At 35.5% G+C, this 13,621-nt stretch overlaps 1 protein-coding gene across 43 annotated transcripts in view; it reads right to left on the minus strand.

Annotated features, from left to right (window-relative positions):
• Window positions 1–13,621, minus strand: part of RIMS2 (regulating synaptic membrane exocytosis 2) — a 601,125-nt gene that overhangs the window by 450,642 nt on the left and 136,862 nt on the right. The gene's annotated exons all lie outside the window — the stretch shown is intronic.

Raw genomic sequence — 13,621 nt, forward strand, 5'->3', positions numbered from 1 at the left:
ATAAATAAACGTAAGAACTTTGGAGTACTTGGGTACTTATTTTATCAGTTAATTAGGGAGGGATGTTAAAGTCTCATAACTCTGATTGTGGATTTGTCTGCTTTTCTCTTTAAAACTTTCAATAAAGGCAGGGACACCTGGTGGCCAGTAAGTTAAGCGTCCAACTGTGGCTCAGGTCATGACCTCATGGACCATAGGTCATGATCTCACAGCTCTTGGGTTCGAGCCCCACATCGGGCTTTGTGCTGACAGCTCAGAGCCTGGAGCCCGCTTCAGATTGTCTCTCTCTCTCTCTCTCTCTCTCTCTCTCTCTCTCTCTCTCTCTATCTTTCTCTCTCTCTCAAAAATAAACATTAAAAAAAGTTTTTTGAACTAAAAAAAAAAACTTTCAATAAAGACAAAGACAGGTTCAAAGTAAAAGTGTGGCAAAAGATTTACCATGAAAACACTAGCAGAAGGCTGTGCTTCTGAATATCAGAAAAAGTAGACATCAAAATTGAGTGCTACCACATAAAAAGAGAAGCACTGTGTGATAATAAAATGTCAATCCAAACATAATATTCACATTCACAATCTTGAATGTGAGTGACCCAATAATATACCTTTCAAATAAAGATGATGCAAAATGGAAAGCATTAAAGAGAAAAGTAAATAAATCCACAGTTAAGATACTTTTAACAACTCTCCCTCAGTAACTTATTTCACAAAACACCAGTTAGAATTTACAAGTTTTGAACCATGCCATTAACCAATCTGATCTAACAGATATGTATGACACAATATATTGAACATCACTCTCTAGTGTGCATGGATCATTCACCAAGAAAGATCACATGCATCCCAACAAATTCCAAAGGAATAACATCTCGAGAACACAATATGTTCTCTAACTGCAATGGCATTAGGTTGGAAATGAATAGGTATCTTTAAAAAAAAAAAAATCCAAATACTTGTAAGTAAAGCAACATGTTTTCAAATGAGAAGATTTTTATTTTTTTTTATTTTTTTAATTTTTTTAATTTTTTTAATTTTTTTTTAACATTTTATTTATTTTTGAGACAGGGAGAGACAGAGCATGAACAGGGGAGGGGCAGAGAGAGGGAGACACAGAATCTGAAACAGGCTCCAGGCTCTGAGCTGTCAGCACAGAGCCCGACGTGGGGCTCGAACCCACGGACCACAAGATCATGACCTGAGCCGAAGTCGGCCGCTTAACCGACTGAGCCACCCAGGCGCCCCAAGAGAAGATTTTTAAATGGTTTAACCTGATGATAAAATATAAGCACACCTATCAAAATTTATGTGATGCAGCTAAAGCAGTTCTTAATGGGAAATTTACAGTTTTAAAGGCTTGTGTTAGAAAAGAAGAACAGTATAAAATTAATAAGGCATGCTCCTACTTTAAGACACTAGCAAAGGAGAGGCGCCTGGGTGGTTCAGATGGTTAAGCATCCGACTTCAGCTCAGGTCATGATCTCATGATTCGTGAGTTCAAGCCCCAACGTCGGGCTCTGTGCTAACTGATCAGAGCCTAAGCCTGCTTCCGATTCTGTGTCTCCCTCTCTTTCTGCCCCTCCCCTGCTCGTGCTCTGTCTCTCCCCAGGTCCCTCTCTCTCAAAGATAAAATAAACATTAAAAATTTAAAAAAAAAAGATATTAGCAAAGCAAAAATAAATAAATAAATAAACCCAAAGTAAATAGAAGAAAGGAAGAATGAATATAAGAAGAAAAAAAAAACCTGAACAAAATGTAAGCAAAGCAAAACAAAAAGACAAAATGCAAAAACTGATTCACCCCTACACCAAGACTGATTGTATAGACACAGAAAGAGAAAACACAAATTCTCAATATCCAGCATGAAAGAGGGGTCACCTCTACAGATCATACCAAAATTAAGTGGATATGATGAACAGCTTTATGGCAACAAATTCAAAAACTCAGATAAAACAAACTCCCTCAAAAACAAAACTTACCGAAATAAAATACACAATAAGAAATCATCTGAATGGTTCTATACATCTTTTAAAAATTGAGCACATAATTTTAGAAATTCCCACAGAGGACTCCAGAGTCTCCTGGCCTCAAAGGTGAATCCCATCATATCTTTAAAGAAGAAATAAAACAAACTTTCAGAAAAAATGGAAAAGGAATAAAATTCATTTTATGAGGTCAGTACAACCTTAAACTCGAAACCAGAAAAGAACAAAGAAGTATAGACCATTATCCTTCATGAGCATGAATGGAGAAATCCTCAACAAAATACTAGCAAATCAAATCCAAAATTATATATATATATATATATATATATATATATATTTTATATTTATATCATATATAAAGACCATGAAGTATGAAGTTGGTATGTCAAGAAACCTCTGAACAGAACCGAGTTAAATCTGCAACAGAAATGGTAAACATGTTTGCACAGCAGTGGTGGGGGCAGGAGGAACTTGAAAGTAATCATACAGTTATAGAGTAAATTTTAAAATACAACAAAAGGACAAGTTATGTAGACTAATTATATAAGTGAATAAATTTTTATTTCACGTTGTTCTGAGGGTTCTGACTAATGCAATTAAACAAGAGAAATCAAAAAGGAGAGAATAGATTATACTATTATTTTCAGGTCATATGGTTTCATCCTGTTGAAACTCAAGAGAAACAATGGAAAACTCTGAGAAGTAACATAATTCAGAAAAGTAACATAATTCAGAAACCATATATTCCTATGTAAAAATAAGTGAAAAATAAAATATTCATTTATAATTTTAAAATAAACTTACTGAGAAGCATGCAAAATTAATATAAATACTACTGAGAGATATAAAGGAAAATTAATAAATCAAAAACCATATTCTAATTTTGAATATGATGACTTCATATCATAAAGATGACAATTCTTCCAAACTGATCCATAATTAAATGACTAAGTAAAAAATATCTATATGATTTACTTAGGACTAAACAAATTGATTCTATCATAGAGAAGGAAAACTAAGCAAGCAAGTATAACCAAGAGAATGCCGTGCAACCTCGGGGCAGGCAAGGATACCCTAGAACACGCAAAGCACTAGCCATGAAAGAAAAAGCTCATAAATTGGAGTTCACCAAAATTAAATTTTTTTGTTCCCCAAAACACACCAGTAAGAAATGAAAAGGTGAGCCAAAGAGTGAGAAAATATATACGTATACCTGATTCTTATATCTCGAATATAGACAGAATGCCTACAAATCAATAATAAAAAGATAAAGATGCAATTTTAAAGTGGGCAAAAGATTCAAGCAGACATTTCACAAGAGAAGTAATATGAACGGCCAATAAACACTAATGACGCTTAACATCATTAGACGTTAGGGAAATAAAAATAAAAACCAAACGACTTCACACTCGCACCAAATGCTGGTCAGGTTGTGGAGTAACCAGAATTTTCATATATTGCTGATGGAGGTGTAAAATTGCACGTGATGAACTCTGGAAAACCGTTTGTAGTATGCCTCACTTTTTGTCCCAGCAACTCTGCCCTTCAGTATTTATCAAAGACAGATAAAAACATACGCCCACAAAAGACCTGGAACAATATTTACAGCATCTTTATTTTTTGTAGCCCCCCCCCCCCAAAAATGGAAACTTTCCAGACGTCCTGCAACAGGACGATGGATAAACAAAGCGTGGTACACTCACACAACAAAGTAGTAGGAATAAAAGGAACAAACTACTGACATCATGGCAACAATATGGATTAATTTCACAGGCTTTGAATTCAGAGAAGGAAGACCGGAACACCATATGATTCTACTTGTATGAAGTTCAAGAACAGGCAAAACTAAGAGAAGTCAGACAGGTGATTGCCTTTTGGAAAAGGGAGGTGAAGAAGTAACACAGAAAGGTCACAAGTGAACTTCCTAGGATGATGGGGACAGTAGAGATGAGGGTGACAGTTGTTCCGTGGGAAACACATATTTTTCAAAACTGTAAAACTAGACTTAAGTCCTGTGTATTTTATTGAAAGTTACACTTCAGATTTTTTGTGAAAAAAGGAAAATGACCAGGAAATTTGTGAAAAGGAAAGAAGAGCAATGGAAGGAAACTGGGGGGGGGGGGGGGCAGGGTAGGGATTTGATGTAATCTGCCCCAGAGGGGAGGAGTATCTTGTTAGCAAATGGTTTAGAATTGCCTGCCTATGGAGATAATAATAATTAGGCCAACTTTTAGTTAGTTGTGTGTTTTGTTTTGTTTTGTTTTGTTTTTACTGTTCTCTACAGACAACATGTTCCTTTCCCCACCCCTACGGACATCCCCCAATATGCCTCTGACCACTGGTACAATGTACTAGTAACTATATTTAAAAGGTACAGCCACTAAACTATGTAATACTTGGTACTGGCTCAGGAATCAAAAAATCAACGTGCAGACACCAGAAATGAACCATAATGCATATGGGAATTGCATGTATGGAAAATGTGGCTGTGCAAATTCCTGTGTAAAAAATGGATTATTCAATAAATAGCACTGTGACAAATGGATAACAATAGGAAATAAAGTTGGATCCAAACCATATAACCAACACCAAAATAACTTCTGAATAAGCTAGTGCTAAATATTAAAAAAAAAAAAATGGATACCCCCCTTTCTCTTGCCCAAAAAAGGAAAAAAAAAAAAAAAAGGCCATGACAGAGTATGGGAGAATTTGTTTTTGGAATCTTGGAGCAAAGGTTTTACTACACATGATATAAAATCCAATGCTAAAAAGACTGACAGATTTGACAACAAGGCAATTAAACATTTTTACATATAAGTAAACAAAAAGAAAAACACCTGGGGTATTTATAGCATACATTATAAGGAATTACATTCTTTAGCATATAGAGTACTCATATAAAAAAAAAAAGAACTAATACAAATGAGCAAAGAATAGTACAGAATAAGAAAAATGTAAGCCCTTACATGATAAAAAAATATGAAATCAGAACTAAAGTCTCCCTTTACTAAAGGAACAGAATTTTGATTAAAGGGAAAGTGGTCATTTGGACTTTTAGTAACACCGCATAAGTTACAAAGATTTATCATTTGAACTCATTAGCTTAAAACCAAATGTGTTGGGGCACCTGGGTGGCTCAGTTGAGTGTCCAACTTCGGCTCAGGTCATGATTTCACCGTTTGTGAGTCCGAGCCCCACATCGGGCTTTGTGCTGACAGCACAGAGCCTGCTTCAGAATCTCTGTCTCCCTCTCTCTCTGACCCTCCCCCGCCTGCGCCCAGCCTCTCAAACATAAAATAAACCAAATGTGTCGATTCAAATGGGATTTCCTATCCCCTACTTCCATCATGGGTTTCATCCTCCCTATGTTTTCTGACACAGTATCAAAGAAGTAAACAGCTCTTTCAGATGTACTGCAGAACCTGTCTTTATCTTTAAAAATATAAATCCCATCACTATATCTGCATGAGCTCTAAGTTTTAGAAACATTTGAAACAACAATTTGAAAATAAATGCGTTAAGTCTGAAAACATAGCATGGCCAACAGTGATAGCATGTAAATTGCCCTTGTTTATCATTTAAGACATACATCACTTCGCAGTGAACTTGCTGTACATAAGCTGTTTCTGAATGGTCATGTGGAAAATCCAACAAAATTATCATAAAATTTCGTAAAAAGGAGAGGACCTTTCAAGTTTGTTTTTTCCTTTTCTAGCCTTTTTGCTCCCTAGCTCTATACTTTAAAACATACTGAAACTTCTAGTGTCTAACAAAGCATCTTGCTTCAATATGAATACACATTAATAAAAGTACTTTTGATGATTTCAGAACCTAAACGCAATACAGAGCTTTCGTCTTCGATGAAAGCATGAACAGACAGTACAATGAAAAGGAAACATAAATGGCTTCTAAATATAAAAAGATGTCAATATCACTCACAGTAAGAAAAATGCAAAATAAACTAACAATGAGCTTGGTAAAGATATAAAAGATGGATACCTTGTATTATCAAGGATGTGAGAACCAGCACCCTCGCCTACTGTCAGTAGAAATATAAATTAATGCAACATTCAGAGCAGGCAATTTGGCATACTGATCAAAATTTGAAATGTTCTGCAATTCCATCTCAAGGAATTTATCCTACGGTAATATTTGCACATATGCAATGCAATGCACATTACAAATGTGACATATGTTAAAAAATGGGTTTATAATACTAAAAGCCTACATATAATCTGATTAAATAGACTGTAGCATATCCACACAAAGTGATAATGAATTTGTTAAGATAAATGTGATAATTCTATATGTATCAATATGGAAACATCTCCAAGATATAGAAGTAAGAGATAAAATTAAGGTGCAGAATATTTATGTAAAAACTGTATGTCTATATAATAGATCTCAGAATATATAAAAGAAAATGCTAACTGGCTGCCTGTAGGGAAGAGATTTGGGGGACTGGGAAACTGGGAGACGGAGGGCCAGGGATGGGAAAGAAACTTAGTTTTGCTATATATGCTTTTGTATCTTTTGAATTCTGTACCATGTTCCTATGTTACTGATCCAAATACATAATAATGTTCTTTAAAACAAGTTAAACATTTGCATATACTGCAGCACAGCAGTGACAAAGAACTATACTATGGAGAGACATAGGAATCAGAGGACAAGATGGGACCAGAGGAACAGTTAACGAAACTGAAAGGGCCTTTTGCGTGGGAGGGACATTGAGAGCAGAGACTGCTGTAAAGAAGAAGAAAATGGAGGGATCATGAATATAAGAAATGAGCATATTCTCCCAGAGGTGACGACTCACAAGCAGCTCCGTGCGAGAAAGAACTGGCCCATAAAAAGTCTTCTCCTGGTTTTGTCCTAGTGAGATAAATTAAACCAAGGCCTTAGAGAGACGAAGCAGACTCAACAGGGGAAGAATACATCTAGGACAGTTAGATCATCACTGGACCCAATGACTATCGCAGGACAATCACCAAACCAATACCATATATTGTTCTCTTTTATCTTTTATGTTAAAATATGATAAATGATTTTGTTTATTTTTAAAGCAGGATGGTGGCTTTTGCTTTCGTTTTTGGCACTTAGGAAAGAGGATACTCAGAGTCCTGGGGAAGGAATCAATAATCAAATAAAACAACCCTATAGGTTAGGCACTGTTCTTGTACACTTATTTATTATCTCCATTTTTTCTTTTTTTAAGTTTACACCTAAATTCCAGTTAGCATACAGTGTTATATTAGTTTCAGTGCACACTATAGTGATTCAACACTTACATACATCACCCAGTGCTCATCACAAGTGCACTCCTTAATCCCCATCATCTCTTTAACCCATTTCCCCACCCACCTCCCCTCTGCCAACCATCAGTTTGTTCTCTACAGTTAAGTGTCTGTTTCTTGGTTTGCCTCTCTCTTTTTTCCTTTTGCTTGTTTGGTTTCTTAGATTCCACATATGAGTGAAATCATATAGTATCTGTCTTTCTCTGACTACTTATGTCACTTTGCATAATACTCTCTAGCTCCATCCATGTCATTGCCCCGAATAGCCAAACAACCTTGAAAAGAAGAAAAAAAAAAAAAAAGCAAAGCTGGAGGCATCACAATTCCAGACTTCAAGTTATATTACAAAGCTGTAGTGATCAAAACAGTATGGTGCTAGCACAAAAACAGACACATAGATCAATGAAACAGAATAGAAAAACCATAAATGAAGCCACAACTAATATGGTCAATTAATCTTTAACAGCACCAGAAAGAATATGCAATGGACAAAAACCAGTCTCTTCAACAAATGGTGATGGGAAAACTGGACAGCAGCATGCAAAAGAATGAAACTGGACCACTTTCTTGCCCCATGCACAAAAATAAATTCAAAAATGGATGAAAGACCTAAATGTGAGATCTGAAACCATAAAAATCCTAGAGAACACAGGCACTATCCCCTTTGACATCAGCCATAGCAACATCTTTCTAAATTTGTTTCCTGAAGAAAGGGAAACAAAAGCAAAAATAACCTGTTGGGACTTCATCAAAATAAAAAACTTCTACACAGCGAAACAACCAATTAAAAAAACTAAAAGGCAACCTACAGAATGGAAGAAGATATTTGCAAATGACATATCCAGTAAAGTGTTAGTATCCAAAATCTATAAGGAACTTATCAAACTCAACACCTAAAAAACAAATAATCCAATTAAAAAATGAACAGAAGACATTTTTCCAAAGAAGGCACACAGATGGCTGACAGATACATGAAAAGATGCTCAACATCATTTGCCATCCAGGAAATGCAAATCAAAACTACAATGAGATATCATCTCACACCTGTCGGAATGGCTAAAATCAACAACACAAGAAACAACAGGTGTTGGCAAGGATGTGGAGAAAGAGGAACCCTCTTGTACTGTTGGTGGGAATGCAAGCTGGTGCAGCCACTGTGGGGACCAGTAGGGAGATTCCTTAAAAAGTTGGGATCCCTTTTGATCCAGCAATCACACTACTGGGTATTCACCCAAAGAATACAAAAATACCAATTCAAAGGGATCATGCACCCGATGTTTATAGCAGCACCATCTACAATAGCAAAAGTGTGGAAACAACCCAAGTGTCCATCAACTGATGAATGGATAAAGATGTGGTATATATATTCAATTTACCATTACTCAGCCATAAAAAAGAATATTACAACAACAATAAAAAAAAGAATGTTACCTCCATTTTAGAGATGAGGAAAGTGAGGCTTATAGTAGTGAAGTAACTGGCCCAAATAATAATAAGTAGTAAAGTGATAGAGCCTGGCTTTAAACCAGGGCATTCTGAAAACAGAGTTTTTGTTCTTAATCATTTCATGTTGCATCCCACCTCAGCCCCTATGAGGCCTCCCACCACTCACTGTTAAACAGAAGTTGTCATGAGGAATGAAATAATACACGTTGAAAAGTTTATTACAGTGCTCTTCATACAGAATGATTGTTTAATACAGTTAGCGGTTGTTATTATTAATAAACACCTCTTTCTTGGTTTCCTAAAAGCTCTTCAAACTCCGTATCTCCATAACTACAATCAGTGCCTTCCTTTCCTGCCCCAAATATGTCCTCTATCTTCCATATGCTGGCTTCCGCACAAATATCTTCATTCAATGCACAATCTAGTTGTCATCATATACTATTCTTTTTTATCCTCTTTATTCAGCCACTAAATTTCTCAGTTTTAACTCTCAACTCTCAAATCCTTCACTGCATGAAGCCAATGACACTGTCTCCTATTTCAGGAGCTCATAAACATTCATCTATGGCATTTCATAGTTATGGGAATCTCATAGAGGATAAACAAACAGGTCTCGTTTCAATCGTAGATTCAATGGAATGGAATACCTGAGTGGAATAATTTGATGAAAGTAAAAGTTGCCTAAAAGGTGAAGAAGTAGTAAAATACATAATCACAATGTATGATCTGTCCCTGCTCTCAAGAAGTTAGCTACGCTGCAACTGTAAATATACATCATGGTCTCTCCAACTTCCTCTGATCTCTATCGTAGCCAAGCTAAGAGTCACTTTAAATCAGTTCTTATTAGTAACATCAACCTCTAAAAACTTCAACATTTAGTTATTAGTATTTTCACCTGTCATATATATTTTTTATCACTTCCCTCTAGTATATTTTATTTCACACATGTGTCATGTCACAGAATTTCCACGGTGTGAGTTTTAATCCCTTTTCATAAGAGACCTAAATCAGATTTTCAAAGTTCACTTGCCCATTTACAAAAACGATGCAACTGCTCAGATGCATGATTTTTAAAATTATAAATTTTTCTCTAAATTTAGAATATATATAAAATATCCGGGCAAATATTCAGCAATCCCTATCTGTCTTTTGATTTACTCAAAACTTCCTGTTTTGTTTGTTTGTTTGTTTTTTACTGAAGTACAATTAGCATACAGTGTTATATTAGTTTCGGGTGTACAACACATTGATTTAACAATTCTATAAATTACTCAGTGCCCACCACAACCAGCATAGTTACCATCTATCACCACCCAATGTTATTACGATATTACTGATTATATTCCCTATGCTGTACTTTTCATCTCTGTGACTTATTTACTTCATAAGTGGAAGTCTGAACCTCTTAATCCTCTATCACCTACTTCCCCAATCTCCCCGCCCTCTTCCTGTCTTCTAAATGCATTTTTCCACATTTTTGTTGAATGGTATGTTGCTAAACAATATAGTTCAAAATACTTCTATATCACTAACAAAAAACTCTGGATGTTTGTATAGTATTCTTGCTGAAAATGTACAAATTCTGGTCTCTGTCAGGCTTGTAATAAGAGGTAGGATGGTACGAGTAGTATTGAAAGTTGTGATTTTATTATAAAAGTTGGCCCTAGGAGAGCTCTTATATCCCATTTCTAGAACAATTTTATTAATATTGTATACATGCTTTTGTATTTTTGAGTAGAAATGCAAACGCAAACAAATTAATTTATCACATTAAGACAGTATTTGCTGGAACGCAACTTGGCACAGCTATTGCCCAGATGAAATGGAACATTCAAATATACAGTAACTTGAAAAATACCTTTTTGCTGAATTGCAACTCCAAATGAGAATTACAATGAGCAGTTAGATAAACGTATAGGGTATGGAAGCCTGAATAATGTGCTTCCATCAGAAAAAGCATCACATTTCAATGAAAACAAAGCACTTTGCCCTGGATATCATAGCTACAGCTGCAACCCAACAGATAATCTTCCTGTTCCTGAAATGGGAGAAATACAAGTCACGTATCATCTGTCCGCACCCTTCATTCCAATAACAATAACCATTAGTAACATTACTTTTTACAGTAAAGGTCAACAGTCCATCACTAATGAGTGAAAATTTTATTTTCCAGGGTATCTGGAAAATTTCTCAAGAGATACTAGTATCCTGACTAGAGACTCAATCACTATTATAAAAAGAGATAGAGGAATAATTTAAGATCCTCATTATAGTGGTCTTTAAATAAACACATAATACTATCTCTAGACAGTGAAATGAGCATCACTTTGTTCCCAAAGCTATAATTTCATTATGCTTTCACTAGACATGAATAGGTCAGTATTCATTGCGAGATAAACAGAGATATGCGCTAGCCTATGGGCAAATAATTTACCATAGAAATTCAGTTTCCTTATTTGTTTCGCACAAAACTCAAAGAAACATCCAAGGTATATTAAAAATATATACAATCAATCCTTTTTCTTTGAGTCTATGTGAAATAGGATAAATTCATACTTAAGCAAATATTCAATCTCTCAGACCAACACATTCATATTAATTTACTGTTTGCAACCTGAGGTGTTAAATGATCCTACCTCTTCAAACACTTACAGAGGCAAAGGCAGATAGATGAGTATCTGGGCAATGATCAACATGTATTTCTTTATTCTAGTCTGACATTTCTGAAGAAAACTCGGGATGTTTGTAGGGTTTCCCTGCTGCACATTACATCTCCACTAATGTTTCCACTAGGAATGTTTTTGTCTATAAGCAACAGAAAATCTGACTACTAGTGACAGGAACTCATTGAGGGCGGATATTTTTCTCACACTGAAGAAAGGTGTCTGATACGATTAAACCAGCAGCTCAACGATGGCATGCCTAATGATTCCGATACTCTTGGCTCACCTTCACCAAGGGCTGGTAAAACTCAAGATAACACTTTTGCATTAAAATGTAGTGCCAACTACACTTTATTTATTTTTTTTATCATGACTTTCTAGAAGCCCTCATAAATTTTCTTACATTTCATTTGCTAGAACTGCCACAGTCATTTCCAGTTGCAAGGACTAAAAAATTTTATATTTTTCAAGTCGTTCCATTGGGGATTGAAAGAGAGAAAGAAGTTGAAAATGTCTGTTAAGATAGCCATTGAACAGGTTCTAGAACAGTGTGCTCTTTCAATTAATCAAAAGTCTTTATATATGTGTGTGTGTGTGTATGTATATACATACATATGTATGTATGTATGTATAAAACACATAACACATTCACTCCTTCCCCAAGGGAGATAATCCCAAAGTCTCATCTAGTTACAAAATCTAGCTCTGAGTGTGGGATCCGTGAGGTAGAGAAAATCTCTCCATCATGGTCTAGTGTGCATTATTGTGAACCACTGACCTACACACTGAAAGACAACTTGTTTGTTCCCAACACACTCAATACACAATGATGGAGAAAAAACAGAGTGATGGCAACATAAATTCTCATTCAAAAATGGGAAGAACAAGAAATATACAGTGGTCAACTGTCCACAGCACACAGCAATCCCTACATAAACATACCTTAATTTCTTTGGCTATCCTATTGGGCAGCCCCTGATTCAGCTATTCGCCCTTGACTATTGTCATTCATATTCCCTGGTTCTGCCCTTTAGGATGATGTCCTTTGTCAATTATTTTCCTTGGCTATATAAGAGACTGGCATTGGCAAGTGTAGCCTTCCTGCATTCTACAGTTTTTCTCTCTACTACTAGTATACACATCATACTGCTCCTATAGTACAGGGCATTGACTTAGAGGCTGAATAGTCACCTAATGTTTACTATCCAAGTTTGGTCTTTCTTTCTCTTTCTTTCTTTTTCTTTCTTTCTTTCTTTCTTTCTTTCTTTCTTTCTTTCTCTCTTTCTCTCTTTCTTTCTCCTTCTTTCTTTCTCCTTCTTTCTTCCTTCCTTCCTTTCTCTTTCTTTCTTTCTTTCTTTCTTTCTCTTTCTCCATCTTTCTTTCTTTTTCTTTCTTTCTTCCTTCCTTCCTTTCTTTTTCTTTCTTTCTTTCTTTCTTTCTTTCTTTCTTTCTTTCTGTCTTTCTCCTTCTTTCTTTCTTTCTTCCTTCCTTCCTTTCTCTTTCTTTCTTTCTCTTTCTTTCTTTCTTTCTTTTTCTTTCTTTCTTTCTTCCTTTCTTTTTCTTTCTTTCTTTCCTTCTTTCTTTCTCTCTTTCTTTCTCTCTTTCCTTCTTTCTTTCTTTCTCTTTCTTTCTTTCTTTTTCAGAGAGAGAGAAAGAATGCAAGCATGAGCAGGGGAGGGTCAGAGGGAGAAAGAATCTTAAGCAGGGCTCAACCATGAGACCATGACCTGAGCTGAAATCAAGAGTCAGACACTTAACTGACTAAGCCACCCAGGCGCCCCCAAGCTTGGAGTTTGTTTAGCCACTAGCCATAAATAGCTGTTTAAACTTAATTAAAATTAAATAAAATTTAAATTTAAATTCCTTGGTTGCACTAGCCACATTTTGCATGTCCAATAGCTACATGTGACTAGAGTCTACTGCATTGGATGCTAAAGATATAAAACATTTTCATCATCAGTGGAAGTTCTATTAAATAGGGCTGCATAAAGAATACCATAAAAAGCCCTGTTGAATTTTATTTGAAATGTTCTAATGCACATAAAATTCACATACTGTTAGTCTATCTGTTATATTATGAAATCTTGTCATTTCCATAGCTAAGTTATCACCAAATGTCTCATTTCTGGGATAGGTATCAGAATTCACTATGAAAACTACAGACAATCATCAAACCATGATGTATCTTGTGTTAACTCCGAACACAAAAGTAGCACTAGAGATTCTAAAGGTATTG

Source organism: Acinonyx jubatus, chromosome F2 (assembly GCF_027475565.1).
Source record: "Acinonyx jubatus isolate Ajub_Pintada_27869175 chromosome F2, VMU_Ajub_asm_v1.0, whole genome shotgun sequence".
Lineage (NCBI taxonomy): Eukaryota > Metazoa > Chordata > Mammalia > Carnivora > Felidae > Acinonyx > Acinonyx jubatus.